This window comes from Triticum dicoccoides, chromosome 7A (assembly GCF_002162155.2).
Source record: "Triticum dicoccoides isolate Atlit2015 ecotype Zavitan chromosome 7A, WEW_v2.0, whole genome shotgun sequence".
NCBI classification, from domain to species: Eukaryota; Viridiplantae; Streptophyta; class Magnoliopsida; order Poales; family Poaceae; genus Triticum; species Triticum dicoccoides.
In genome coordinates, this window is record NC_041392.1 from 487,984,679 (window position 1) to 487,990,967 (window position 6,289).

Genomic DNA, 6,289 nt, shown 5'->3' on the forward strand with positions numbered 1-6,289 from the left:
CTCGGCGAAGCGAAGGCCGCCCTTCATACCAAGGAGGCCGAGTGCGCCGCCTTGGTCCAGGAACGGGATCGCCTAGCCAAGAAGCTGGCCGACCAAGAGGAGAGCCACAAAGCGGCCCTGCAGGCGGCGCAGGAAAGCGAAGCCGCCTTGATGGCGGTGTATGAGGCCGAGGCGGCGAGCTGGTCTGAGACCCGGCGAGCCCTGGACGAGGGCTTCGGCCGGATCGAGGATTTGATCGATGGTAAGCTGCCTTCCTCGGCCCTCCCCTGCCCCTTGCCGCCTGGGTTTTTGGCTTATCTTGAGCTGCTGCTCGTTTTTTGGTGCAGACTACTTCCCCAGCTACTCCGCCTTCGCCGCCCAAAGCATTGAGGCCCATCGCGAGGCGCGTCGTCAGGCGGGGGCCAACATCGCGCCGGATGCGAACCGGACACTTGAGGAGCAGCTCCTAGCTGTCCAGGCGCGGTTGTAGCCGGCTCATCGGATGCTTCGCCGGCTCCAACGTGCCGGGGCGCAAGTGTTGGCCGCCCTCTGGCCCGGCGAGACGATCCCCCGCACCCCAAGCCGAACTGCCGACTGGCTGGAGGTCACAGTTGGTCGCTTTGAGGCTTGGAAGGCATCGGCGGCCCGCCTCGGAGCCGGGCGGGCGTTGGAGTTCATTCGGGCTTGGTACCCAGGGCTGAGCCTGGACCAGCTGCGCTCCTGGCGGATGGAGGCCGACGCGGAGCTGGAGGAGGTGAGGCCGGCTATCGCCCAGCGAGCTTCGACGATCGCCGAGTGTACCGACATCAGCGTTTTCGCACCCGAAATCGATGATGACGGTGTTGCTCAGCCGGAGGAGTGGTTCGGGCTGAACCCGGCGGTGGGCGAGGACTCGGCGGAGGAGATTGCCTCCAGCGATGAAGGCAAGGATGACGAAGAGGAGGACGGCGAAGACGTCAAGCCGGTTGGTGGAACAACCGGCCGACCTCAGGCCGACCGTGCCTCCAGCAACGAGGCGCGTGGAAGCGCACCCTCTGCGGGAGGCGGCGACAAAGCCGAAGTTCACCAGCCGGCCGCTCCTTCAGCCGGCACGACCGTCTCCGCCAACCAGTCTGGCTCGTCGGCCGCTCCGCCAGCTTGACCTGCCGTCTTTATCTTTCCTGCCTTGTTGTCTTTGAACAATATTTGTTAAGTTTTCGCAGTTCCACCCACTGGGGGTGTATCCAAACTAGGTTGAATGCTGGCCTCTCGGAGGTCTTTTTATGTAAATATTATCATGTGCATGTTTGGTTTCCATTCGCGTATGCTTTTTTATCCTTAGGCTTTTTCCTTTGCCGCCTTCCCTCTTTGGGGAGGCAAGTACTTGAGCTTTCTTGGATTGAAGTGAAGTGAATGGAGACCGGCCGGCCGGCTACTCTGGTAGCCAGTCGGTGGTGTGAGAAAAACCGGCTTTTGTTATATTAGTCCGTTAGTCCCTAGCCGTTTTTCGTGTGGGCGCCCGTTCCTGCCTTTAACTCTTGCCAGCCGGACAGCCGGTTCTTCGAACTGCGACTTTTGGCAAGAGAAGGCTTGGGAGCCGGTACACTACTTGTCTGACTGCGGGTAGGACATCTAACATAACTCCAGTCGGCCAGTCCCCGAGCCGACTAGTCGAACTCGGTGGACAGAAAAGGTAAATGACACGACAAGGTCATAAGCATGATACTTTTCATTCATAAATAAGGGATGGCAGTCCCCGAGCCCTCCTCGGGGAGCCTATTGTCTTGTACTTAATACAAAAGTTAGCGCGGTACATACTGCATTTCAACTGTAAAATCTTCGAAGGAGGTTGGCGTTCCATGGTCGCTCTGACTCCTTGCCGGAGTGTTCTCTCTTGCGTGCTTTCGGCTTCTGTGCATCGATCAGGTAGTAGGAGTCGTTGCCTAGGGCTCTGCTGATGACGAAGGGGACTTCCCAAGGGGCTGAGAGCTTGTGCTGGCCGGCTGTTCGCTGGATCAGCCGGAGCACAAGATCACCCTCTTGGAAAGATCTTAGCCTGACCTTCCGGCTGTGGTAGCGGCGCAAACCCTGCTGGTAGATGGCAGACCGGCTGAGGGCTAACAGCCGGCTTTCTTCCAGCAGGTCGACGTCATCTTCTCGTGCTTCCTTGGCCTCCGCTTCCGTGTACATGGTTACTCGAGGCGAGTCGAACTCGATGTCAGTTGGGATGACCGCCTCGGCACCATACACAAGGAAGAAAGGGGTGAAGCCGGTTGACTTGTTTGGTGTAGTGCGCAGACTCCAGAGGACAGACGGTAGCTCGTCGAGCCAACAGCCGGCAGAGCGCTCCAGAGGTACGACCAGTCGAGGCTTGATACCGGAGAGGATGAGGCCGTTGGCTCGCTTGACCTGGCCGTTTGACTACGGGTGGGCGACAGATGCTAAGTCCAGCCGGATACCTTGGGATGCGCAGAAACGTGCCAAGGCTCCTTTGGCAAAATTCGTGCCATTGTCGGTGATGATGCTGTGCGGCACGCCGTACCGAGTTGTTATGTCTGCGATGAACGTCACGGCAGTCGGCCCATTCAGCTTCTTGATCGGCTTTGCCTCAATCCACTTGGTGAATTTGTGCACGGCGACGAGCAAATGCGTCATGCCACCGCACGCCGTCTTGAATGGGCCCACCATGTCCAGTCCCCAAACGGCGAAGGGCCAAGTGAGGGGAATGGTTTTGAGTGCCGAAGCCGGCATGTGTTGCTTGGAGCTGAAGAGTTGGCATCCCTTGCAATGTTTGACTAATTCTTTGGCATCATCCAAAGCAGTCGGCCAGAAGAAACCATGGCGGAAGGCTTTGGCGACAAGTGATCTTGAGGCCGCATGGTGGCCGCATTCTCCTTGGTGAATGTCTCTGAGGATTGCAATGCCTTTCTCTTGCTCGACGCACCATTGGAGGACTCCAGTGACACTGCGCTTGACGAGCTCTCTGTTGACGATTGTGTATGCTCCGGCTCGACGTTGGACTTGTCTTGCTTCTGTTTCGTCAGCCGGCAGGTCTTGGTTTACTAGGAAGTTGAGGATGGACTGAGCCCATGACGGAGCCGCAACTTCTCCTACTGCCAATGTGGCTACTGCTACCAGGGTGGGCGGGCTGGGCGGTGAGGTGCTGGGGTCGGCCGCCGGCTGTAGTGCTGGTGCAGTCCCTGGGCTGGCTACCGCAGTCCCCGAGCCGGCTGCCGCAGTCCCCGAGCCGGCTGCCGCAGTCCCCGAGCCGGCTGCCGAAGTCCCCGAGCCGGCTACGGGGGTCTTGGGTCGCCTACCTGGTTCTTCGAGCCGGACCCGGCCGCATCGGGGTCAGGCGGCACGAAGATGGAATCGGACTCTGGAGACGGCTTGATGGACGGCTTGAGGAGGCGTTGTAGAGCGACGCCGGTTGGAATTGCTTGCCGAGTGGAGCCTATTCGAGCCAGGGCATCGGATGGCTCGTTGTCGGCTCGTGGTACATTGAGGAACTCGCATCCTTCAAAGTATCCGCTGAGTTGTTGGACCAGGAAGCGGTAGCTCGCCAAATTCGCATCCTTGGTGTCCCAGTCGCCGGATGATTGCTGGACCACCAGGTCCGAGTCACCATAACATAGGATCCGGCGAATGCCAAGTTCTTTGGCAAGCCGGAGCCCGTGTATGAGCGCCTCGTACTCGGCCACGTTGTTGGAGGCGGCAAAGTGGATCTGTAGTGTGTATCTGAGCTTGTCGCCTTTGGGAGAGGTAAGGACGACGCCGGCTCCCAAGCCGGTGCGCATCTTGGACCCATCGAAATGCATGCGCCAATGGGTGGAGTCCGGAGCCGGCGGCAGGTACTGGGTCTCGACCCAGTCGACGAGGAAGTCGGCCAGTGCTTGGGACTTGATGGCAGTGCGGGGCTGGTAGAAGATCGTGTAGGGGGCCAGCTCGATGGCCCACTTTGCCACCCGGCCGGATGCGTCCCGGCTGCCTATGATCTCGGCTAGCGGGGCAGTGCATACGACCGTGATGGGATGCTCTTGAAAGTAGGGCTTCAGCTTCTTGGCGGTGAAGTACACGCCGTAACACATCTTTTGGTAGTGCGGGTAGTTCTGCTTTCAGGCGGACAGCACCTCGCTCAAATAATACACCGGCCTCTGGACCGGCTGGGCTCGGCCTTCTTCTGGGCGCTGGACTATGATGACGGTGCTGACCACCCGGCTGGTTGCGGCGATATAAAGGAGCATGGGCTCTTTCTCAGTCGGCGCTGCGAGGACAGGCGGCGTGGCCAGCATCTTCTTCAGCTCGTGAAAAGCTTGGTCGGCCTGGTCGTTCCACTCGAAGTGAGTGCTCTTCTTCATGAGGCGGTAGAGGGGGAGAGCTTTCTCTCCGAGCCGGCTGATGAAGCGGTTCAAGGAGGCTAAGCACCCGGTGAACTTCTAAATGTCTCGAAGCTTGGTGGGGATCGCCATGCTCTCGATGGCCTTGATCTTCACCGGGTTGCATTTGATGACGCGTTCGGAGACCAGGAAGCCTAGGAGCTGGCCGGCTGGCACTCCGAACATGCATTTCTCGGGGTTGATCTTGACTTGGAACCGGCGTAAGTTCTCAAACGTTTCCTTGAGGTCTCCCGGCAAGGTGCCATGCTTCTCCGTCTTCACCACGATGTCGTCCACGTAAACGTGAGCGTTTCTGCCGAGTTCCTTGAGGAGGCACTTCTGCATGCAACGCTGAAAGGTGGCACCGGCATTTCTTAAGCCGAATGTCATGGTCAGGTAGCAGAAGGATCCAAATGGCGTGATGAAGGCGGTCTTCAGGCGGTCGTCCGGGTCTAGCTTTATCTGATGATATCCGGAGTAAGCATCCAAGAAACTCAACAGCTCGCATCCGGTTGTGGAGTCTCACTTGGTCAATCCTTGGCAGGGTGAAAGGATCTTTGGGGCAGGCCTTGTTGAGGCTCGTGTAGTCTATACACATGTGCCACTTGTTGTTCTTCTTTAGCACAAGGACCGGGTTGGCGAGCCATTCTGGAAAGAAAACTTCCATGATGAAGCCGGCCGCCAAGAGCCGGGCTATCTCCTCCCCTACAATCCTGCGTTTCTCCTCCGACAGTCGGTGAAGGGGTTGTCTGACTGGCTTTGTGTCTTCTCGAACGTGTAGTTTGTGCTTGGCGAATTTCCTCGGAACACCCGGCATGTCCTTGGGGGACCATGCGAAGATGTCCCGATTCTCACAGAGGAAATCGGCGAGCTCGCCTTCCTATTTGCTATTCAGGTTTGCCCCGATGACGGCAAACCTTTCTGGATGCTCGGGGTCAAGAGGTATCTTCTTCGTCTCCTTGGCCGGCTGGAAAGATCCTTGAGTATCATGCTCCTTGGGGTCGGGGGACACGGCTGACGGCTTGCCGGCTATGGCCACGACTCGGTCCAACATCTTCTTCTCTTCGGCAATCACAAGGGACTCGGCCAGCCGGCTGCTGGCCGCCGCGCACTCGGAGGACTTCTTGTAATCGCCGGCTACGGTGATGACACCTTTGGTGCTTGGTATCTTCATCTTGAGGTATGCATAGTGGGGAACTGCCATGAATTTAGCCAAGGCAGGTCGGACAAGCAATGCATGGTAAGGGCTCTCCAGGTCCACCACTTCAAACCAGATCGCTTCCCGGCGGAAATGCTCCTTGTCCCCAAAAAGCACATCGATCTTGATCTTGCCAATGGGGGCACAGGATAAGCCCGGTACGATGCCATGAAACACTGTCCGAGTTGGCGTGAGCTGCTTCGTCTTGACATTTAGCTTTTCCAGGGTGTGACGGTACAGGATGTTGATGCTGCTCCCGCCGTCTATCAACACACGGGAAAAGCGGGCGGTGCGTCTGTCCGTCGCAAGGGTGGCTTCCAGGACCAAAGCGTAAGAGCTGGGAGACGGCATCACCTCCGGATGGTCGGCCCGGCTCCAGCTGATGGGCTTTTCTGACCAATGCATGTGTCCGGCGGGGTTGGCAGCGACCACGCTAACTTCCTGGCGCTCTTGGCGTTTGCTGCGCTGGTCTTCGGGCTGGCTTGTAAAGACGATGTAGGTTGCTTGCTCGTCAGGGAACTCGTCATGCACAGCTCCGACTGCGGGCCGAGCGGCCGGAGGCGGCGGAGGCAGAGGTGGCGGGCCGGCAGGCGGAGGCGGCGCGAGCCCTTCGCCTTTAGAGATTCGGGTGAGCCAATGGCACTTCTGGGTCGTGTGGTTGGACGGCTTCGCGCCGCTGTGGAACTTGCAAGGGGCGTCGAGAGTTTGCTCGTAGGAGAAGGCGGGCTGCCAAGCCGGCCTGCCGCCCTTGGGCTTC